Here is a 24,492-nt window from a genome sequence, read left to right as displayed (position 1 = left end):
TGGAAAGGGATACCATCTTTATGTGGATCATTTTTATACAAGCTTGCCCCTCTTCCGCAATCTTCACCGGAGAGACAACCCAGCATGTGGTACAGTGAGAGCCAATAGAAAGGGCTTCCAGCAAAAACTGGTCAATGAAAGGCTACAACGAGGGGAGACGGCATCTTTGCGGAACCAGGAGCTGTTGGCTGTCAAGTGGAGGGACAAACGAAACGTCCACATGCTGACGACAATCCATAATGACACCTACATAGAAGTCTCCAGAAGAAACGGCCCAATCCAGAAACCAGCCTGCATCTATGATTACAATTTGTTTATGGGAGGAGTGGACTTTAACGATCAGATGATTGAACCATACCTTCCCACAAGAAAATCCCGCCACTGGTATAAAAAAGTGTCCATTTATCTTTTCAGTTTGGCCATGTATAACACTTATGTTCTTTACCAAAAATCTACAGAGAACCCCGTATGCTATTTGTACTACCAAGAAGAAGTTATTTCCGCCCTTTTCTACCCTGAAGGCCCACGAGAAACTATTCGCTCTGATTGTGTGAGCAGACTCCACGAGTGCCACTTTCCTGACAAAATCCCCCCCCATGAAACAGGCTGCAGACGTCAGAAAAAATGCCGGGTGTGCTCTAGAGGAGGAATTAGAAGAGACACCACATTTTATTGTCCCGATTGTCCTTCCCAACCAGGCCTCTGTATAGGTGAATGCTTCCGCCGTTACCATACTTCTCTACATTATTAGGGAAGTATGGTAAACGTAATTCTCATTTCCTGTCATTTTTCACTGACCCTGGCCTGTTATACGACCACGCTTCTGCCTAACGCTAAACTGTACCTGCCTCTGCCTTCTCTGGAACTGACCATGGACTGTTTGACCACGTTTTTTGCCTGCCTCTTGGATTGATCTTTTACCCTGCTATGCTAGTGGGAACAAAAGGGGTCTCACATATGTGAGGGGCTCCAGAATAGTTTTTCTGGATGAAGAAAACTAATTTTTTAGTTTTCTTATTCCCGAATTAGGGACTGGAGACTCAGAGGCTTCAAAGAGATTTGGGCGGGAGAAGCCTCTACCCCTTTCCCCATTATTTCATAGCCTGCTACTTGGACCATGTTCCTGCTTACTACCAGGATGGACAATATTCCTGCCTGCTGCCTGGACAATTCCATTCACTGTCGCTAACCACGTCCCTGCCTGCTGCCTGGATCAGGGCTCTCCTGTGGACAATTGGACTACTAAAACCACAGGTAATTTTTTGTTTACCCCTTACTACGGTATGTACGTGCTATGTTAGAAATATGAAGGGCCTTCAAAAATGTGATAGATTGTAAGGAAATTGGATGCGCAAGTTATGTTCCTAGAACACCTGATGATGCTTCTAAGATGTTGGGCCTCTATGTGGCCAGGCTGTGTAAAAGTCTCACACATGTGGTATTGCCATACTCAGGAGGAGTAGCAGAATATATTTTGGGTTGTCATTTTTGCTATGTACATGCTATGTGTTGGAAATATCTTATAAATGGATAACTTTTTGTAAAAAAAATGCATTTTCATTTTTTTCCACATTTTCCAAAAACTTTGGGAAAAAAATGAACCATTCAAAGGACTCATTATGCCTCATAGAGTATACGTTGGGGTGTTTGCTTTCCAAAATGGGGTCACTTTGTGGGCGTTTCCATTGTCCTGGTGCTCCAGGGCCTTCAAAAGTGTAATAGGTGGTTGAGAGATTAGATGGGTAATTTATGCTCCTCGAACGCCTGAAGTTGCTACTTCAATGTTGGGTGTGTGTATGTGGCCAGGCTGTGTAAAAGTCTCACACATGTGGTATTGCCGTACTCAGGAGGAGCAGCAGAATTTATTTTGAGGTTTCATTTGTTGAATGTACATGCTGTGTGAGAGAAATAACCTGTTATAATGACAATTTGGTGTGAAAAAAAATTAAATTTAAAAAAATCTTCATTTTGCAAAGAATTGTGGGAAAAAATTACAAGTTCAAAAAACTAACTGTGCCATGTACTAAATACCTTGGAATGTCTACTTTCCAAAATGGGGTCATTTGGGGGGTTTTTGTACTTTACTGGCTTGTTAGGGTCTCAGTACATCAGGTGTGATCAAATTGATACATTTTCAGCGATTGGCACCATAGCTTGTACACCCTATAACTTTCACAGAGAATAAAAAATTTCCACTAATTCGGGTTATTTTTACTAAAGATATTTAGCAGTATACATTTTTGGCCAAAATTATGAAGAAAAATTACTTATTTACAAAAAAATTAATAGAAATGAAGAAAAAAGCATTTTTTTACAAAATTTTCGGTATTTTTTCATTTATAGCACAAAAAATAAAAAACCCAGAGGCGATCAAATACCACCAAAAGAAAGCTCTATTTGTGTGAAAAAAAGGACGAAAATTTCATATGGGTACAGTGTTGCATGACTGAGTAACTGTCATTCAAATTGTGAGAGCACTGAAAGCTGAAAATTGGTCTGGTTATTAAGGGTGTTTAAGTGCCCAGTTGTCAAGTGGATAAACTAACCGGTCTTCTGTATACACTAGTCCGCCTGTATACACTAGCAAGTATGCATACACTAGCCTCTCTCTCTGTATACCCTAGCCTCCATCTCTGCATACCCAGGACGTTCTTCTGTATAATCTAGCCTATCTGTATACACTAGCCTGTCTTTTTTACACATTAGCCTCTCTGTATAAACTAGCCGGTCCTCTGTATACACTAGTCCGTCTGTATACACTAGAAAGTCTGTGTAACCAAGGCTCTCTCTCTGCATACCCTAGCCTCCATCTCTTGCATAACCAGGACCTTCTTCTCTATAATCTAGTCTATCTGTATACACTAGCCTGTCTTTTGTACACATTAGCCTCTCTGTATAAACTAGCCAGTCTACTGTATACACTAGTCCATCTGTATACACTAGCAAGTATGCATTCTCTAGTCTCTCTGTGTAACACAGTCTCTCTCTCTCTGTACACCCTAGCCTCCATCTCTGCATACCCAGGACGTTCTTCTGTATAATCTAGCCTATCTATATACACTAGCCTGTGTTTTGTACACTTTAGCCTCTCTGTATAAACTAGCCGGTCTTCTGCATACACGAGTCTCTCTGTATACCCTTGGATGTCTTTTGTATACACTAGCTGCTCTTTATACATTAGCTCTCTGTATACCCAAGCCTCTCTGTATACACTAGTCCGTCTGTATACACTAGCAAGTCTGCATACACCAGCCTCTCTGTGTAACCCAGCCTCTCTCTCTGTATACCCTAGCCTCCATCTCTGCATACCCAAGATGTTCTTCTCTATAATCTAGCCTATTTGTATACACTAGCCTGTCTTTTGCACACATTAGCCTCTCTATATAAACTAGACGGTCTTCTGTATACACTAGTCCGTCTGTATACACTAGCAAGTATGCATACTCTAGCCTCTCTCTCTGTATACCCTAGCCTCCATCTCTGCATACCCAGAACGTTCTTCTGTATAATCTAGCCTATCTGTATTCACTAGTGTATACAGACGGACTAGTGTATACAGAGGACTGGCTAATGTGTACAAAAGACAGGCTAATGTATACAAATAGGCTAGATTATACAGAAGAACGTCCTGGGTATGCAGAGCGCTCAGCTTCAAGGTATGGCCAACGTGAGTATAATGAGGGACACTCCTCACCCCCGCCCCCACCTACCAGATCTGACTTTCATCCCCTTGCCCTCTCTGCCCCCGTCATCTGGTGGCAGTTTTATGCTCTCCCTGGCCCCCACCCATTCATAATCCTTACCGACCTTTCCTTCCGCTGCTCACTGGAACACACTGGATGACTTGTCTAATTAACCAACTTGTACAAGACACCGCTATCCTCCTGTCTGACACCTGTCCCCCTTGGAGGCTTTACCCCTCACTGTTTGGGTGGTCCCTGCCTCCCCCTGGATGCTCCACATATACCCCGACGACATTGTCAGAGGGGCACCACTTGACAGGACACGGGGCTGTCATGCCGGTGGCATCTCCCATTGGAGGAAGGGATGATGGCCCCAACCTCTTGGCAGCAGGTTCTTTCATGTACAGACCAGGGCAGCTCATCTTTCCTTCTGGAGTCTTGACCTTAGAGGGGGGAGTTGCACTTTGGGGGGTCTGAGTGATACCTAGTGCGCTGTACTGGAAGGGCTTGACATTCCCGCATATGTGTCCCCTCCCCCTGGTTGCGCCCCTCGCCCCCCTCCTCTGGCCCCCACCTACTCTTTGCCGACATTGCCTTCTGCAGCTTTCGGGGACCCTGGATGACTTATTTATTGAGCCTATTGGTACGAGAGGGGGTAAGGAGAGGACAATCTGCCAAAGGGAGAAATGCATTTGTTCGGGGACTGCATGTACTTTTGGAGTATGGGACGGGGGTGGTGGATCCCATTCTGTGATGCCTTTTCTGTTGTGACGGGCTCCCTCATGCATGCCTACGTTTAGGGCGAGCCGAGGAGACCCCTCAGTGCTGACAGTTATGTGCTCTACCTCTGTTTTGATTATACTATTGTTTTTTGGTTCTATGATGTTACTGATTGTCTTTTATTTGCATACCGGTATCAGACGTGACATTTACCACTGCCGGGACTGGGGGGACTAGGATTCGGGGGCTCCCTCTCCGACCTGTCTACCCACCAACCCAAGTAGGACAGCGCTTTAAACCCAGTGTACATCTGGTAAGCGCTATAGCATAAATGTGCTGTTTGAGTATACCCTTCCTGTACTGTTGAGTGCGGACAACCCTTAATTTCCCTCTCCCCCTGGGGTTGAGGTGCCCGGCCTCTTTCTCCCCTTACCTTTCCTTCCATTTGCTCCTTCCTTTCTCCCCCTTAGTTCCCGCCATCCATTACCTACCCAAAACCTACCTTGGTTCAACTTTCTTTGCTTTTCTTTGACGTCCCCCTCCCCCTCCCCGAGGAGCGATGGCAGACTCAGTCAAGGTCACCTCTCTAAACGTTAAGGGACTGAACTCCCCTGAAAAACGGTGGATCCTCCTGTGAGAACTGAAGACTTCCTGTACTGATGTGGCCTTTATACAAGAAACACATTTTAAAAATACTAGCCTCCCCTTTCTATGGTCGAGATCCTTCCCTAAGGTCTACCACTCTACTAACCCCTCCTCTAAGACCAAGGGAGTCTCCATTCTGATCTCTAGCAGGCTCCCCTGGGTTCTCCAGGATTCTCTGCTGGACCCTGGGGGCCGATATCTTTTTCTTAGGGGCCACATTGGAGAGCGCCTTTTTACATTTGCCACTGTGTACGCTCCCAATGATCACCAAGACACGTTCCTCAGAACTACCCTGCACAGATTATGTGCATTTAGGGAGGGCCAGTTGATATTAGGTGGGGACTTTAATGTCCCCTTTCGCCATCGGTTGACACTTCTGCCTCTTGCTCCTCGCTCCTCATTTCCTCTAGAAAGCGGATTACTAAGTGTTTACTGAATGACCAATTAGTTGATGTCTGGCGTCTGCAACACTCTGGGGGAAGGGACTACTCTTTTTGCTCTTCCCCTCACAAATCATACTTGAGGATAGACTTCTTCTTGATTCCACATGACCAACTGCACTTGGTGAGCTCTTCCTCCATCGGCCATATTACTTGGTCCGACCATGCTCCTGTAGCCCTTACCTATACCCTCTCTAGGAACCCCTCACCTAGGTCTCTATTCTGGCACCTTAATGAGAGCCTCCTCCAGATACCGGAAGTTTTAGCAGATGTGACCAGGGAATTGGACCTTTATTTCCAAGAAAACTAAATGCAGGACTGCGACCCGGGGATAATTTGGGAGGCTCACAAGTCAGTACTCCGCAGGGTACTTATCAGGCACGGAGCACGCATCAAACAAACACGGAAGGAACAGCTTGCTAATCTGTTTCGTGAACTTGCCTCTGTGGAAGCGAAACATAAACATGCCCCCTCACGGACCTTAGAGATTGAATTGGGGGCACTCCGTACCCAGATTGCTGACTTACTCAATTATAAAGCGAAAGCAGCACTCCAGTTTTGTCGTAAACTGACATAGGAGTCAGGGGACAAATGCATAAAAATCTTAGCCAGGTCGGTAAAGGAGTTGAAATCTGCCTCTTACATACCACAGTTGATAGATGAGAATGGCCAGAGGGCCTCTACCCCAACCCAAATAGCCGAAGTCTTTGAAAAATGTTACTCTGATCTCTACAACCTGCCCGATTCAGGGTCCGGACAGGACAATATAGACAGATATGTAACCAGTTCTGGTCTACCAACCCTCTCATCGGACTCACGGGAGTACTTGGAGGACCCGATCACACTGGAAGAAGTCCAGACGGCCGTGGGACCTCCGAAGGTGGGTAAGGCTCCGGGCCCTGACGGATATACCGCACAATACTATAAGACCTTCCTCCCTATTCTCGGCCCGCGCTTGGTGATTTTATTTAATACTCTGAGCTCGAATGGGGATTTTCCTGAGGATACCCTTAGAGCCCACATCTCGTTGATACCTAAGGAGGGCAAAGACCCGGGCCTATGTGGGAGCTACAGACCCATTTCCCTCCTAAATTTGGTCCTAGAACTATTCTCTAAAATGCTCGCCACGTGATTGGCACATCACTTGCAGTTCCTTATACATATTGACCTGTTAGGTTTTATTCCCACCAGGGAAGATAGGGACAACACCATTAAGGTGCTTACCCTGGTCCATAAAGCAAAGTCATCTGGGACCCCTTGTCTTTTCGTGAGTACTGATGCCGAGAAGGCTTTTGATCGGGTCAAATGGACATTCATGTTCTTGGTCCTTCGCCATATAGGTCTGAGTGAACGGATGCTGGAATGGATAAGTAAGATATACTCACGCCCTTCAGCTCAAGTCAAAGCGATTGGGGTGCTCTCATCTCCCCTTGACATCGGGAATGGGACCAGACAGGGTTGCCCCCTGTCGCCCCTGTCATTGGAACCCCTTCTCTCCACAATTCGACAAAACTCAGACATAACGGGACTCCAAATGGGTACTATTGAGTGCAAGATATCTGCCTACGCGGATGACATGCTGTTCTCGCTGACAAATCCCAGAGTTTCCTTGCAAAATCTCCTCGGGAATTCCAGATATACGGGATACTTCTTGAAATCAGAGGCCATGGGGGTTGCAGTCCCCCCGCAAACGTTACTAGACTTGCAGAGGGTAAAAAAGTAGTGGTGCACAGTACAATGGTGAAGAATCTGGTCAGAACAGGTTAATACCTTCAATAAGTGCTTAAGCGATTAGGTGATAAATATATTGTCGTCCCAACTAAAAGGTAATGTATAGAACGTAAAAAAAGGAAACAATATATGTGTTTAGAGAATGGTGAGGAGCCCTCACTGCTATGACGTAGTAGTATTTTGAGTAATGAACAAGTGGATAAGGAAAAATCCTAATAATTAAAGCTGGTGATTCCCAATGCAATTTTATAAAAGTAGCAAAGTTGCATAAAGTGACAGTGCTGGGTATAAAGAAGGTCAGTGAAAGTAACCACTACATCATGAAGTGACTAAAATAATATATATAAAGCAGTGGGCGAAATATAAAGTGATTCGCAGTGCGATTTGTTAAAACTGACAAAATCGCATAAAAGTGCTAGTGCTGGACAATAAATGGGTCAGTGAAAATATCTGTTAAAACAAAGTATGTATATAACAGTGTACAAAGAGCAGTCACTAGCTGAATAAATAAGATGCAAATAATGCTTAACTTGTGACTGAAGAAATCGCATACAGTGTCAAAGCCAAAGGAGGGTTAAACAGAGTGACTCTGTGCAGGTGTCTTATACCATAGACTTAAGTATCAGTGCAGTGAGCTAAATAATAGCATAGAACAGAGAAAAAATTTAATAAATTGTTGAATCAAAGCAAAAAACGCATAAACAATCCTGGTGTTGGTGGGAGGGAAAAAACCCTCTGGGAATAATACAAAAAAGAAGGAAATGTGCACAATATTTAAAACTTTATAAATAAAGAAAAAAATTGAACAATAGTCTTAGTTAAAAAATGTCCATTCAGCTTGTGCGACATCGGGGGGCGATTAGCCCAAAAATCGCACGTAACAAGACAATCGCCTACAGTGCTGGTGCTTTAAATATATGTGCACTATAAGGAAGAAATTTAAACGGTGGTGATAATGGTGATGGTGGATGTCTCCCACGTGGTCCTGTGTGATCAAAATATGGGTGTCCCCTTACCTTACAGCTGTAAGGTAACAGCATATGATATATGTGTCCTCAGGATTCCTGGTGATTGTTATCCCTCGAGGTCCTGTTCAAATGTCCCCGGATCCTGGCGTTTCCTGCCTACTGTGCCGTATTGGACTCTTTATGTGGTCACTCAGCGGTACTTCAGCGTGGGGGGGGGGGGGGGTGTACCTCGGCGGTTTTATGTAAGGGGTTAAACAGATGAGGAGGAAGGGAGCCCAATAGTGTAGTAGTTTTTTAACAGTGTTGAAGTTTATTTATAAAAAACAGATTTAATACTCACAAACAGATAGAGTTTTTGTATGATGTATAAACGAGCCTCGAGCTCGATTGCGTCACTTCCAGTAGCATCCCTTGCAGTCCAATTTTCGATTTAAATGGACCCATACAGCCCTTAAAACTTCCCCGCACCCCTCACTAAGATCCGCAGTTTGCTTCACGGGTGGCATTCTGGCCTCCATTCCTGGTTCAGGAGATGCAATCTCATTAAAATGAACATACTCCCTAAATTTACCTATCTTTTCCAAGCTCTCCCGATCCAGATTCCAGTCCTGTTTTTTAAGCAAGCTCAATCCTTGCTCACTCAATTTAACTGGGCCCACGAAAATCCCAGACTTTAGCGGTCACAGCTGACATTGTCTAAACAACAGGGAGGGTTGGTTCTCCCTGACTTGCGACGCTACTAACTGGCCTCCCATCTGGGGCGTGTATTGGACTGGAATCGAAACAAACTTTCTAAGCTCACTCCCGAATTCCGCTAAGAAGTGCCATGTGGTGCTATAAGGATTTACCCACAGAATTGACGTCACATCCCACTATAGGGGCTTAGTTGAAAGTCAGTCACCTGATCGCTACCCAAAACACACTCACGTCTTTGACTTCCCCCCTATTCCCTATACGTGGCCATCCGAACTTTGAACCGGGGACCCACTTAGAAATTCCAATCTAGACAATGTGTCTAAGTTCGTCATTGATGGAAAATGGCCTTCTTTCTCAACCCTAACAGATCCGACAGGGCTTTTCCAACTGCCTTTTTGGAGAGCGGCGCAACGACATCATTTTCTCCATTCCATCCCCAATTCTTAAACATTCGCCCGCCCTCAGACGGAGTTTGAGACTCTATGCAGGAGCGAAGGCCCTTTGGCCCACATTCTCTCTCAAACAGATTACCCACACTTAACCTGTCTGTCCAACTGGGAAAAGGACCTTAATTGCTCGTTTTCCCCAGCACAGAGACAACGCATTATCACTTTGGCTCTCAAAACCTCGCTGTGCATGAAGATACAGGAGACAAATTTTAAACTTCTCACCAGGTGGTATTTGACACCATCAAAGCTGCATAAATGTTTCCCCTCTTCCTCGAACATATGCTGGAGGTGTGGAGAAGAAGAGGGCACGTTGCTCCAGAAAGAAGCCTACAGCACCTAGTATTCCCAGGTGGTCTCCAATCCAGGTACTAGCAAGGCCCGACCCTGTTTAGCCTCTGAGATCAGAGGAGATCGGGGCTTTCAGGCTTATGTGCCCATAGGCAATTTCTTTGGGCACTCTCAACCCTCTTGACAAATGCCAAGATGGTCACCTTGGGAAACAAGCGAAAAAAAACAGGTCAAAGCCAACAACATAAAAAGAAGCCTACGGCATCCAGTATTCCCAGGCGATCTCCCAATCAAGACACTAACCAGACCAGATCCTTCTATGGCACCTGGTCTTCCCAGGCAGCCTCCCATCCAGGTACTAACCAGGCCTGACGCTGCTTAGCCTATGAAATCAGACGAGATCGGGTGCTTTCAGGGTGATGTGGCCGTAAGCGTTCTCTTCAAGACACGCCCAACCCTCTTGACAAACGCCAAGATGGTCGCCTTGAGAAACAAGCGAATAAAACAGGTCAAAGCCAACAACATAAAAAGAAGCCTATGGGCTTACAGCGGACCTTAAAAGATGGGACCCACTAGCTCTGTCATGGTTCGGACGCTGTAATGTGTTGAAGATGAACGCGATGCCACGACTTCTGTATCTACTACAAGCCTAACCTATCAAAATACCCCAGACTTTCTTTCATGCGGTTCGCTCAATCTTTATCAAGTTCCTCTGGCGCGGAAAACATACGAGTATTGGTAGGGCAATGCTATTGCGACTGAAAATGCGGGGAGATATTGGCTTCCCGGACCCTGCTCTATATTACACAGCGACGCACATGACACGGGTGGTTGACTGGTGCCGGCATGGGGAACTGAAGCTATGGCGCGGGATGGCGCGGGTTCCACTGGCCGGTCTGCCTTGGGCGGGGAGGCCATTGGAGCCCTGTGTGACTACTCACCCGTTAATTGGCCCCTCGCTCGCCGAGATGGATAGTTTTTTTCACCTTTCCCACCTGACTAACTTCCATTCTCCTATGACCCCAATTATTGGACATCCTAGATTCCCTCCGGGCCTGTCTGACCAGGCCATTACCAGGCAAGCCCTGAAAGGGCTTCTGAGAGCAGCCCTATTTCTTGGACCCACGGGCTGGATTCCCACGGGCACCATACTGCTAGAGCAAGTACCTGTTGCATTGGATAGCTGGAGAGCTAGACAGCTCATCCATTTCCTTGATTTACTACCTAACCATTCATTCTTCTCTAGACAATTCCACCCCTTCGAGGAACTTTGCCTGGATGATGGCCCAGTTCGTGGTTCCCTCTCTAGGTCCTTCCAAATTCTGACAGACGCACAATCCTCCACGGATCCGCCCTTCCTAGCTAAATGGAAAAGGGACTTACAAACTACATTCTCCAAACCACAGAAGGACAGAATACTCTTTTTCGCCCATAAGTCGTCACTCTGCAGTAAATATCAGGAGATCTCATATAAGCTGATCACACGCTGGTATCGTACACCGGTGGTGTTGGCCAAAATATTCCCCGGTCAATCTGACCGCTGCTGGTGCTGTGAGCAACAGGCTGGCACCATTCTCCACATTTTCTGGGAATGCCCTAAATTACAAACATTCTGGCAGCCTGTCCTGAGACTCATCCACAAGTTCACAGACATTTCCTTAGCCAATGATCCCGCAGCAGTTCTTCTCAATCTAACTCCTATGTGGAGAAAGTGTTATCATAAGTCCTTACTTAAACATCTCCTCAATGCAGCTAGGGCCTGCATCCCAAGTCAGTGGAAACAGCAATCTGCTCCAACGGTGACCCAGTGGTTCGCAAGGTTAAATGATATTGAACGAATGGAAGACCTGACTGCCACAATGAGGGATCAAACAGAGGAGCATGGGAACAGATGGTTCTATTGGACCCAGTTTCGCTTTTCGGAAGAATACCTCCGCAAGACATAGAAAGCTCATGGTGATTGTTGGAGATCGCTGTTCCAAACGTTGGACAGCTGATGAGCTGGTAATCCGAGGGCGTCTCTTGCTCCCAGGGAGGGGACCCCAGGGGACCCCACCCTATCCACTCTACCCACGACACCCCCTTACCCCTTCTTTTCCTTTTCTGCCATTTCCTTCCCCAATCTTCTCTTTCCCCTTCTCCCTCCTTTCAGTTCTACTATTTCCCTTCTTACCTCAAAAAAGGGAAAAGAAAATGGTATGTTCTGACACCATTTGTCTACTACACAATACTCTTCCCCTATCTATGGATATCTAAACTCTTCGAGGGTAGCAGGGCTAGTATCAATAATATTTTAAGTGGTAGAGGATCCCAACGAGATGGAGCTTTAATCTCATCTAGGATATGACCGCAAAGCTTTACACGTGCTATTCTCCTCGGACTTCTTACCATTGGCTCTGATATCCATGCAATATGATCGTTTGTTTCTAACTATTTGTATCACACATTCTGTGAAGTTGCCTTTGCATTGTATGTTGCATACTACTAAATAAAAAAATAAAAAAAGAAGCCTATGGCACCTGGTATTCCCAGGCGGTCTACCATCCAGGTACTAACCAGGCCCGACACTGTTTAGCCTCCGAGATCCGACGAGATTGAGCGCTTTCAGGGTGATGGGGCGATAGGTGATCTCTTCGGGCACTCTCAACCCTCTTGACAAATGCCAAGATGGTCACCTTGGGAAACAAGTGAAAAAAAAAACAGGTCAAGGCCAACAACATAAAAAGAAGCCTACAGCACCTAGTATTCCCAGGTGGTCTCCAATCCAGGTATTAGCAAGGCCCAACCCTGTTTAGCTTCTGAGATCAGAGGAGATCGGGCGCTTTCAGGGTTATGTGCCCATAGTCAATCTCTTTGGGCATTCTCTACCCTCTTGACAAATGCCAAGATAGTCACCTTGAGATACAAGCGAAAAAAAACAGGTCAATGTCAACAACATAAAAAGAAGAATACGGCACCTGGTATTCCAACGCCATCTCCCATCCAGGTACTAACTAGGCCCAACCCTTCTTAGCCTTAGAGAAGAGAAGAGATAGGGCTCTTTCAGGGTGATGCTGCTGTAAGCGATCTCTTTGGGCACTCTCAACCCTCTTGACAAATGCCAAGATGGTCACCTTGGGAAACAAGCGAAAAAAAAAAAACGAATCAACGCCAACAACATAAAAAGAAGCCTACAATAACTGGTATTCCCAGGTGGTCTCCCATCCAGGTACTAACCAGGCCTGACTCTTCTTAGCCTCCAAGATCAGACGAGATTGGGTGCTTTCAGAGTCATGTGGCCATAGGCAATCTCTTCAGGCACTCTCAACCCTCTTGACAAACACCAAGATGGTCACCTTGGGAAACAAGCGGGAAAAAAAACAGGTCAACGCCAACAACATAAAAAGAAGCCTACGACACCTGGTATTCCCAGGCGGTCTCCCATCCAGGTACTAACAAGGCCCGACTCTTCTAATCTGACAACATCAAACGAGATTGGGTGCTTTCAGGGTGATGTGCCCGTAGGCAATCTCTTCAGGCACTTTCAACCCTCTTGACAAACGCCAAGATGGTCACCTTGGGAAACAAACAAAAAAAACAAGTCAACGCCAACAACATTAAGAGAAGCCTACAGCACCTAGTATTCCCAGGCGGTCTTCCATCCAGGTATTAACAAGGCACGACCCTTTCTAGCCTCTGAGATCAGAGGAGATTGAGCGCTTTCAGGGAGATGTGCCCATAGGCAATCTCTTTGGGCACTCTCATCCCTCTTGAAAAATGCCAAGATAGTCACCCTGGGAAACAAGCGAAAAAAAACAGGTCAACACCAACAACATAAAAAGAAGAATACGGCACCTGGTATTCCAAGGCCGTCTCCCATACAAGTACTAACTAGGCCCAACCCTTCTTAGCCCCAGAGATCAGAAGAGATAGGGTACTTTCAGGGTGATGCGGCTGTAAGCGATCTCTTTAGGCACTCTCAACCCTCTTGACAAATGCCAAGATGATCACTTTGGGAAACAAGTGAAAAAAACAGGTCAACACCAACAACATAAAAAGAAGCCTGCGGCATCTGGAAAACCCAGGCGGTCTCCCATCCATCTACAAACCAGGCCCAACCCTTCTTAGCCTCAGAGAAGAGATAGGGCTCTTTCAGGGTGATGCTGCTGTAAGCGATCTCTTTGGGCACTCTCAACCCTCTTGACAAATGCCAAGATGGTCACCTTGGGAAACAAGCGAAAAAAAAAAAACGTATCAAAGCCAACAACATAAAAAGAAGCCTACAATAACTGGTATTCCCAGGTGGTCTCCCATCCAGGTACTAAGCAGGCCTGACTCTTCTTAGCCTCCAAGATCAGACGAGCTTGGGTGCTTTCAGAGTGATGAGATCAGAGGAGATCGGGTGCTTTCAGGCTTATGTGCCCATAGGCAATCTCTTTGGGCACTCTCAACCCTCTTGACAAACACCAAGATCTTTGGGAAACAAGCGAAAAAAAAACAGGTCAACGCCAACAACATAAAAAGAATTCTACGACACCTGGTATTCCCAGGCGGTCTCCCATCCAGGTACTAACAAGGCCCGACTCTTCTTAGCCTCCAACATCAAACGAGATCGGGTGCTTTCAGGGTGATGTGCCCGTAGGCAATCTCTTCAGGCACTTTCAACCCCCTTGACAAAAGTCAAGATGGTCACCTTGGGAAACAAGCAAAAAAATAAAAAATAAGTTGGAAGCTAGAGACAATACGGCCCGAGTCCTCAATTTAATCCATGCGGCGCATGTACAGGGAAGGCCCTTGCTTATGTTGTCAACGGACGTGGAGAAGGCCTTTGACAGGGTGGCCTGGCACTTTATGCAGGCCACCCTGGAACATATAGGTCTTGGCCCCAACATGATGAGCTGGGTAATGTCGCTTTACTCCACGCCGTCGGCAGCGGTACGGGTGAACGAGTGGTACTCGGACTCTTTCCCCATCACTAATGGGACGAGGCCCTCTATCTCCCCTAATTTTTATTCTGACACTGGAACCACTTATGTGTCACGTTCGGAATGACCCGAATATTACTGGCATATCCAAACCCTCGGCACACCACAAAATTGCGGCGTACGCTGACGATCTAATATTTTTCCTCTCCAATCCACACATTTCGCTTCCCAATATATACTGGCTCTCCGGCGATACGGCAGCCTATCAAACTATAAAATCAATTGCGCCAAGTCGGCTGTATTGAATATATCGGTCCCGGATGGTGAGGCCAAGAGGCTACGCTCCGCTTTTCCATTCTACTGAGCTGAAAAATGTATACGTTACCTGGGCGTTGACATCGCAGCGGATTTGGCGCAATTGTACCCGCTTAATTTTGTCCCTCTCCTGAGTAGACTGAAATCTGATTTGGGAAACTGGCATGCTTTAAAACTGACCGGGTTCGGGCGCTGTAATGCATTCAAAATGACGTCCCTCCCGCGGATCTTATACTTGTTCCAGACATTACCGATCCGGTTACCCCCAATTTTTTTCAGACAACTGCAGGTGCTGCTCCGGGACTTTATTATGGCGCGCAAACCGCCCAGAGCCCGTTTGCAATTGCTTGCCAGACCAAAGGACAAAGGGGGGTCTGGGTCTCCCAGATCTGAGACAATACTACAGAGCGACTCTGCTAGCGAGAGTCGTTGATTGGCATTGTAATGGCCCACACTAGCAGTGGGTGGAGATGGAGATTGAGGATGGATCCATTCCCCTATTGACCTCCCCGTGGCTCCTGTCCTCCCTACCAAAAGACCTCATAGATCACCCCGTAGTGGGAGCTACGTTGGCTGTTGTGCGGAGGTTGTTCCGCTGCACACACATTGCTCCCCTGCCGTCACCAATGACTCCGGTTATAGGTAATCCAGACTTCCCACCGGGATTTACCAACAAGAAACTGCGACAGTTGGGAGAGATGTGGCCCTCGGGAGGGCTCCTGACCACGCAAACTGTCGCCGAGCTTTCTGACCCTCCGCTTGACTTGTTTAGTGCTTATCAACTTCGTCACTTTCTTCTGGCCATACAAAGGGCCCCCTACACTCCTAGAGACCTGACGCCCTATGAATCCATCTGTCACAAAAGGGAACCTGTGCGACACACCCTCTCCCTCCTGTACAACCTATTGAGTAGTCAGGAGTAGGAGTCGACCCCACCATTTATCCACAAATGGGAGAGGGACTTAAGCATCACATTTACCCCACAACAGATAGGGAAGATCCTGACCTTAGTACATAAAGCTTCCATCGCAAACCAATATCAAGAATCAGGATACAAGATAGTCTCACGCTGGTATAGAGTCCCATACCTTCTGAATAAAATGAATAGATCGATCCTGGATGTTTGTTGGAGGTGCAATTCAGATACGGGGACCATGGGACACCTTTCCTGGGCATGCCCGGCCTTGAGGAACTTTTGGGTTCCCCGCAGCGTGCCTTCTACACTTGACCGAACAGCCTGTTCGAAAATACAAAAAAACCCTCACGATGCAACTCCTGAACGCCGCTCGGGCCTGCATTCCTGCACTGTGGAGGCAGCCTCAGCCCCCTTCCAAGGTGCTGTGGTATTCCAAAGTCAATCATATTCTCCGGATGGAAGAATTGACCGCCACCCTTCACAACACTGAAGAGGCATTTAGTGTTACATGGAGGCCTTGGAGGTATTTTACTGGTACTCGAGACTACATTCGGGAGGTGAGCAGCGCCCCTGTCCCAGAAAACGACTGAACATCTAACCTTTACCTACGTAGGCCATGTCAGCCCTGGGTGGCATTCCCCCCCCCCTCCCTTTTTGTGTTTATTTTTCATTTTTTTCCCGCCGCCACCCCCCCTCCTCTTTCTCCGTCTTTGCACTCTCTTCTCCCCCCGTCCTCCTTTTTGACTATGCCTTGTCTCCTTACTAGCCTTCGGGGCCCAGAAGAACTCCAGGGTTCTGGACACGACCGGCCTATCTTTTACTCTGGTTCACATAGGTCATGATAAGCTGGCTCGCTGTGGTCCCAGTTGTTCTCCATGATTACATTTGTCCGAACGGAGCTGCACTAGTTATACTGTACTACATGTCGGAGGTGGGGTTTCTCTCTTTTCTGCATGAAACTGTAGGACTCCCCTCTGAGAACCCAGAGTTATTTGGCTGCCTATTTTTTGTTACCATGTAATTGTGACCCTGGGTCATGCTGTATGGTTGACTGTTATATTTATGTTGTTCTACTTATACTTAATAAAAGAATAAAAAAATAAATAAATAAATAAGTCAATGCCAGCAACTTAAAACTAAAGCCTATGGGGGGGGGGGGGGCGTGGCCGAGCGGAGACCTGAGTGGACGTGCCTGGGGTGAGCTCCGCTACTAGAGCGCACACCCAGAGCCTTCCCATCCACCGGAGTGGAACGGACCCCATCGGAGGCCCTGGGCATACCAGGAGGAGCTGGGGCATACCTCTAGTTCGGGTGCGCCGTTCGCGGAGCTCCGGCCGCCCAGCAGGACAGTCCGAGGCTTCGGCCTGCAATGTGGAGCAGCGGCCATCTTGCTCCACCCGGAGGCTGAGCTCCGGCGGACTACAAAGCCCAGCGGCAGTTTCTACCACCTGCGGGTTGCCGGGGACATCCAGCCTGCCATCTAGAGCCCGAAGTCCTCCCTGAGTGGCCCTGGGATCATCCAAAACGGTCCTGGTAAGTGACGGCGGCCATCTTGGTACTCCCGGAGGCCTCTCTGTTTTCTCTGGGCTCAATCCGGCCCCATCCACCCTCAGGAACACTCTAGCCAGACCACCAGAGACCCCTAAAGGGGTTATTAAGGGGGCATGTACTTTTATCTGGCTGCATTTGCTGTCGAGGCCCTGGCTTCAGAGAATTAGAGGGGCGGCCATCTTGCTACACCTCCGTGTCTTCTGGGCCCCATTCTAGACTCGCTGACCCCCTGGAAATCCTGGCCGGGTGCCTGCAGAATTAGACGGGGATATCCTCGAGGACCAACCCCCCCTTATTACATAGGCTGCTGCTACGGATCCAGAAACCCAGGAAGGTGGCCATCTTGGTTCACCCAGGCTGCTGTATACACCCACACTCCTGAGCTCCCTCATCCTTACGAACCTGGATCTCTACATACACAGCCACCAAAGCAGCCCAATCAGATAGTGCCCACCTGGGGTCTCCGTCCGTTCAACTCCGCAGAGACACGGAACGACCATGTCTGGCTAAAGAAATGTCCAGCTGAGTCCCGTGATCGCCCGTAGCGGACAGGCTAGTGCGGCCAGTGTGCAGCCAGTGTGTCCCCATTGCAGCCAGTGTGTCCCCATTGCAGCCAGTGTGTCCCCATTGCAGCCAGTGTGTCTCCATTGCAGCCAGTGTGTCTCCATTGCAGCCAGTGTGTCTCCATTGCAGCCAGTGTGTCCCCATTGCAGCCAGTGTGTCTCCATTGCAGCCAGTGTGTCTCCATTGCAGCCAGTGTGCCATTTTGCAGCCAGCCTGTGCACTGTGTGCAGGGAAGAGAGCCGCCTCCGCCGCCTGTTTGATAACAGCGCCGGGAACATCACAGCTTTCATTTCAATTGCTGTGTGTTCCCGGCCGTGCGCCGTCACACGCAGCCCCTCCCCCTTGTCCGGGCACTTTGATAGACAGATCATCCGTCCAATCCTGCGGATGATCTGTCTATCTAAGTGCCCGGACAAGGGGGAGGGGCTGCGTGTGACGGCGCACGGCCGGGAACACACAGCAATTGAAATGAAAGCTGTGATGTTCCCGGCGCTGTTATCAAAAAGGCGGCGGAGGTGGCTCTCCTGCGCTATGATGGGCGTCACCAGGGGCGGGGGGAGCCCCGCCCCCCCACCCAGGCCACGCCCCATTTTCGGCTCCATTATCGGCCGTTTTTCTCTTTCGGCAAATTGCCGAAAAGGGCATTTTCAGCCGATATGTTTCGGCAGCCGAAATTTCGGTGCATCCCTATTTTTTATTTTTTTGCTTGTTTCCCAAGGTGACCATCTTGGCGTTTGTCAAGGGGGTTGAAGGTGCCTGAAGAGATTGACTACGGGCACATCACCCTGAAAGCACCCGATCTCGTTTGATGTTGGAGGCTAAGAAGAGTCGGGCCTTGTTAGTACCTGGATGGAAGACCGCCTGGGAATACCAGGTGTCGTAGACTTCTTTTTATATTGTTGGCGTTGACCTGTTTTTTTTCTCGCTTGTTTCCCAAAGTGACCATCTTGGTGTTTGTCAAGAGGGTTGAGAGTGCCTGAAGAGTTTGCCTATGGCCACATCACTCTGAAAGCACCCAATCTCATCTGATCTTGGAGGCTAAGAAGAGTCGGGCCTGGTTAGCACCTGGATGGGAGACCACCTGGGAATACCAGTTATTGTAGGCTTCTTTTTTATGTTGTTGGCCTAGAGTTTGCCTATGGCCACATAACCCTGAAAGCGCCCGATCTCCTCTGATCTCAGAGGCTAAACAGGGTTGGGCCTTGCTAGTACCTGGTTTGGAGACCACCTGGGAATACTAGGTGCTGTAGGCTTCTTTTTATGTTGTTGGCCTTGACCTGTTTTTTTTTAAACTTTTTTCCCAAGGTGACCATCTTGGCGTTTGTCAAGAGGGTTGAGAGTGCCCGAAGAGATCACCTACGGCCCCATCACCCTGAAAGCGCCCAATCTCGTCTGAACTCGGAGGCTAAACAGTGTCGGGCCTGGTTAGTACCTGGATGGGAGACCGCCTGGGAATACCAGGTGCCATAGGCTTCTTTTTATGTTGTTGACTTTGACCTGTTTTTTTCGCTTGTTTCTCAAGGCGACCATCTTGGCGTTTATCAAGAGGGTTGGGCGTGTCTTGAAGAGAACGCTTACGGCCACATTACCCTGAAAGCACCCGATCTCGTCTGATTTCAGAGGCTAAGCAGCGTCAGGCCTGGTTAGTACCTGGATGGGAGACTGTCTGGGAGGACCAGGTGACATAGAAGGATCTGGCCTGGTTAGTGTCATGATTGGGAGATCGCCTGGGAATATCGGATGCCGTAGGCTTCTTTTTATGTTGTTGGCTTTGACCTGTTTTTTTTAGCTTGTTTCCCAAGGTGACCATCTTGGCGTTTATCAAGAGGGTTGGCCGTGTCTTGAAGAGAACGCTTACGGCCACATCACCCTGAAAGCACCCGATCTCGTCTGATTTCAGAGGCTAAGCAGCGTCAGGCCTGGTTAGTACCTGGATGGGAGACTGTCTGGGAGGATCAGGTGCCATAGAAGGATCTGGCCTGGTTAGTGTCATGATTGGGAGATCGCCTGGGAATACCGGATGCCGTAGGCTTCTTTTTATGTTGTTGGCTTTGACCTGTTTTTTTTAGCTTTTTTCCCAAGGTGACCATCTTTGCCTTTGTCAAGAGGCTTCAGAGTGCCCAAAGAGAGTGCCTACGGCCAAATCACCCTGAAAGAGCCCAATCTCATCTGATCTCGGAGGCTAAGCAGCGATGGGCCTGGTTAGTACCTGGATGGGAGACAGCCTGGGAATACCAGGTGCCGTAGGCTTTTCATTATGTTGTCGGCGTTGACCTGTTTTTTTCCCTTGTTTCCCAAGGTGACCATCTTGGCATTTATCAAGAGGGTTGAGAGTGCACAAAGAAATTGCCTACGGACACAACACCCTGAAAGTTCCCAATCTCATCTGGTCTCAGAGGCTAAGCAGGGTTGGGCCTGGTTTGTACCTGGATGGGAGACCACCTGGGTTTTCCAGATGCCGCAGGCTTATTTTTATGTTGTTGGTGTTGACCTGTTTTTTTCGCTTGTTTCCCAAAGTGATCATCTTGGCATTTGTCAAGAGGGTTGAGAGTGCCTAAAGAGATCGCTTACAGCCGCATCACCCTGAAAGCACCCTATCTCTTCTGATCTCTGAGGCTAAGAAGGGTTGGGCCTAGTTAGTACTTGTATGTGAGACGGCCTTGGAATACCAGGTGCTGTATTCTTCTTTTTATGTGGTTGGCGTTGACCTGTTTTTTTTCGCTTGTTTCCCAGGGTGACTATCTTGGCATTTTTCAAGAGGGATGAGAGTGCCCAAAGAGACTGCCTATGGGCACATCACCCTGAAAGTGCCCGATCTCCTCTGATCTCAGAGGCTAAACAGGGTTGGGCCTTTCTAGTACCTGGATTGGAGACCACCTGGGAATACTAGGTGCTGTAGGCTTCTTTTTATGTTGTTGGTGTTGACTTGTTTTTTTTTTTTTTGTTTACCAAAGGTGACCATCTTGGTGTTTGTCAAGAGGGTTGAGAGTGCCTGAAGAGCTCGCCTATGGCCACATAACCCTGAAAGCACCAGATCTCGTCTGATCTCAGAGACTAAACAGGGTCAGGCCTTGTTAATACCTGGATTTGAGACCACCTGGGAATACTAGGTGCTGTAGACTTCTTCTTATGTTGTTGATGTTGACTTGTTTTTTTGGTTTGTTTCCCAAGGTGACCATCTTGGCGTTAGTCAAGAGGGTTGAGAGTGCCTGAAGAAATCTGCTATGGCCACATCACCCTGAAAGTGCCCAATCTCATCTGATCTCAGAGGCTAAACAGTGTCGGGCCTGGTTAGTACCTGGATGGGAGACCACCTGGGTTTTCCAGATGCCGCAGGCTTCTTTTTATGTTGTTGGTGTTGACCTGTTTTTTTCGCTTGTTTCCCAAAGTGATCATCTTGGCATTTGTCAAGAGGGTTGAGAGTGCCTAAAGAGATCGCTTACAGCCGCATCACCCTGAAAGCACCCTATCTCTTCTGATCTCTGAGGCTAAGAAGGGTTGGGCCTAGTTAGTACTTGTATGGGAGACGGCCTTGGAATACCAGGTGCCGTATTCTTCTTTTTATGTTGTTGGCGTTGACCTGTTTTTTTTCGCTTGTTTCCCAGGGTGACTATCTTGGCATTTTTCAAGAGGGATGAGAGTGCCCAAAGAGATTGCCTATGAGCACATCACCCTGAAAGTGCCCGATCTCCTCTGATCTCTAAACAGGGTTGGGCCTTGCTAGTACCTGGATTGGAGACCACCTGGGAATACTAGGTGCTGTAGGCTTCTTTTTATGTTGTTGGTGTTGACTTGTTTATTTTTTTTTGTTTACCAAAGGTGACCATCTTGGTGTTTGTCAAGAGGGTTGAGAGTGCCTGAAGAAATCTACTATGGCCACATCACCCTGAAAGAGCCCAATCTCATCTGATCTCAGAGGCTAAGCAGGGTTGGGATCAGTTTAGTACCTGGATGGGAGACCGCCTGGGATTTCCAGATGCTTCTTTTTATGTTGTTGCCGTTGAACCTATTTTTTTCTGCTTGTTCCCAAGGTGACCATCTTGGCGTTTGTCAAGAGAGTTGAGAGTGCCTGAAGATATTGGCTGTGGCCACATCACCCTGAATCTGTTCCATCTCGTCTGATCTTGGAGGCTAAGCAGGGTCGGGCCTGGTTAATGCCTGGATGGGATACCGCCTGGGAATACCAGGTGTCGTAGGGTTCTTTTTTTTTTTAAATATAATTTTTTCTTCAAACAGGGGAAGACGGTCCCCCGAGTACATAATGCAACAGAGAAATACAGAGCAAAAAGCAGCTGAACAATACTTGATACAGGTATTTTCGCAACTGTGAGTCTGCCTTCCATCAATCACAATGATTTGAGGCACGAATAAAGTACTGTACCAAGATCCAGGGTCACACAAACCCCAGGTCCCTCCTGCATAATCCATCCAGAGGGGTTGTGGGGCCGTCATTCCCAATTTTCCACTTTTTCCAAAAGAGAGAGGGGGTGCAGGGGGTGAGAGATAGGGGAGTAGGGCAGAAAAGAGAAGGGGTGAAAGATCAGTGAAGGAGAAGAGGGGACGAGACACGATGGCAGCCACTGTCCAAGGGGCCAGTCAAGGAAAGCTCAGAGCACTAAGGCGATAGCAGGCGACATCCTTCCAGCGAGAATATAAAGGTATTCCAGGTTTGTTTAAAAATTCTTGTTTACCTTGTGATGTGAGGATCAAGTCCTCCATTTTTTTTAATGTCCTCTATTTTCCTAAGCCAGTGAGTAATGAAAGGGGGGGGGGGGACATTTTTTCCAATAGAGAGGGATGCAGGATTTCGCCGCATTTATCACATGCCGTAAAAATAGATTTTTTTGTACTTCTTAATGGGAATCTGTGAATGATGCAAGAGAAAGAATGCAGCCTCTTCCTGGATGGAGAAGTCTGTGAATTTTTGTGTTATGCATCGGATCTCTGTCCAGAAGTCCACCAAGCTGGGGCAGGACCAAAAAATGTGGAGCAACGTGACCTCTTCTTCTCCACACCTCCAGCATATGTTCGAGGAAGAGGGGAAACATTTATGCAGCTTTGATGGTGTCAAACACCACCTGGTGAGAAGTTTAAAATTAGTCTCCTGTATCTTCGTGCACAACGAGGTTTTGAGATTCAAAGTGATAATGCGTTGTCTCTGTGCTGGGGAAAACTAGCAATTAAGGTCCTTTTCCCAGTTGGACAGACAGGTTAAGTGTGGGTAATCTGTTTGAGAGAGAATGTGTGCCAAAGGGCCTTCGCTCCTGCATAGAGTCTCAAACTCCGTCTGAGGGCGGGCGAACGTTTGAGGATTGGGGATGGAATGGAGAAAATGATGTCGTTGCGCCGCTCTTCAAAAAAGCAGTTGGAAAAGCCCTGTCGGATCTGTTAGGGTTGAGAAAGAAGGCCATTTTCCATCAATGACGAATTTAGACGCATTGTCTAGGTTGGAATTTCTAAGTGGGTCCCCGGTTCAAAGTTCGGATGGCCACGTATAGGGAATAGGGGGGAAGTCAAAGACGTGAGTGTGTTTTGGGTAGCGATCAGGTGACTGACTTTCAACTAAGCCCCTATAGTGGGATGTGACATCAATTTTGTGGGTAAACCCTTATAGCACCACATGGCACTTCTTAGCGGAATTCGGGAGTGAGCTTAGAAAGATTGTTTCAATTCCAGTCCAATACACACCCCAGATGGGAGGCCAGGTAGTAGCGACACAAGTCAGGGAGAACCAACCCTCCCTGTTGTTTAGACAATGTCAGCTGTGACAGCTTAAGTCTGGGATTTTCGTGGGCCCACTTAAATTGAGTGAGCAAGGATTGAGCTTGCTTAAAAAACGGGACTAGAATCTGGATCAGGAGAGCTTGGAAAAGATAGGTAAATTTAGGGAGTATGTTCATTTTAATGAGATTGCATGTCCTGAACCAGGAATGGAGGCCAGAATGCCATCCGTGAAGCAAACTGTGGATCTTAGTGACAAGGGGTGGGGGGAAGTTTTAAGGGCTGTATGGGTCCATTTAAATCGAAAATTGGACTGCAAGTCTAGTAACGTTTACGGGGGGACTGCAACCCCCATGGCCTCTGATTTCAAGAAGTATCCCGTATATCTGGAATTCCCGAAGGAGATTTGGCAAGGAAACTCTGGGATTCGTCAGCGAGAACAGCATGTCATTCACGTAGGCAGATATCTTGCACTCAATAGTACCCATTTGGAGTCCCGTTATGTCTGAGTTTTGTTGAATTGTGGAGAGAAAGGGTTCCAATGACAGGGGCGACAGGGGGCAACCCTGTCTGGTCCCATTCCCGATGTCAAGGGGAGATGAGAGCACCCCATTCGCTTTGACTTGAGATGAAGAGCGTGAGTATATCTTACTTATCCATGCCAGCATCCGTTCACTCAGACCTATATGGCGAAGGACCAAGAACATGAATGTCCATTTGACCTGATCAAAAGCCTTCTCGGTATCAGTACTCACGAGAAGACAAGGGGTCCCAGATGACTTTGCTTTATGGACCAGGGTAAGCACCTTAATGGTGTTGTCCCTATCTTCCCTTGTGGGAATAAAACCTAACTGGTCAATATGTATAAGGGACTGCAAGTGATGTGCCAATCACGTGGCGA

At 47.6% G+C, this 24,492-nt stretch overlaps 10 pseudogenes; 6 read left to right on the top strand and 4 right to left on the bottom strand.

The window, feature by feature from the left end:
- Positions 1-12,127: 12,127 nt before the first annotated feature.
- On the bottom strand, positions 12,128-12,246 carry LOC143949350 (5S ribosomal RNA; annotated as a pseudogene).
- Positions 12,247-12,347: 101 nt separating this feature from the next.
- Positions 12,348-12,466, bottom strand: LOC143949991 (5S ribosomal RNA; annotated as a pseudogene).
- A 321-nt stretch (positions 12,467-12,787) lies between these two features.
- LOC143948002 (5S ribosomal RNA) lies at positions 12,788-12,906 on the bottom strand (annotated as a pseudogene).
- A 1,218-nt stretch (positions 12,907-14,124) lies between these two features.
- LOC143950026 (5S ribosomal RNA) lies at positions 14,125-14,243 on the bottom strand (annotated as a pseudogene).
- A 4,394-nt stretch (positions 14,244-18,637) lies between these two features.
- On the top strand, positions 18,638-18,756 carry LOC143949933 (5S ribosomal RNA; annotated as a pseudogene).
- Positions 18,757-18,857: 101 nt separating this feature from the next.
- LOC143947769 (5S ribosomal RNA) lies at positions 18,858-18,976 on the top strand (annotated as a pseudogene).
- A 28-nt stretch (positions 18,977-19,004) lies between these two features.
- Positions 19,005-19,123, top strand: LOC143948944 (5S ribosomal RNA; annotated as a pseudogene).
- Positions 19,124-19,224: 101 nt separating this feature from the next.
- On the top strand, positions 19,225-19,343 carry LOC143946788 (5S ribosomal RNA; annotated as a pseudogene).
- Positions 19,344-20,001: 658 nt separating this feature from the next.
- On the top strand, positions 20,002-20,120 carry LOC143946936 (5S ribosomal RNA; annotated as a pseudogene).
- A 533-nt stretch (positions 20,121-20,653) lies between these two features.
- On the top strand, positions 20,654-20,772 carry LOC143949251 (5S ribosomal RNA; annotated as a pseudogene).
- Positions 20,773-24,492: the final 3,720 nt, after the last annotated feature.

Source organism: Lithobates pipiens, unplaced genomic scaffold (genome assembly GCF_037356315.1).
Source record: "Lithobates pipiens isolate NorthernLeopardFrog02 unplaced genomic scaffold, aLitPip1_a1.2 Scaffold_30, whole genome shotgun sequence".
NCBI lineage: Eukaryota > Metazoa > Chordata > Amphibia > Anura > Ranidae > Lithobates > Lithobates pipiens.
This window is presented reverse-complemented; position numbering and strand designations above follow the sequence as displayed.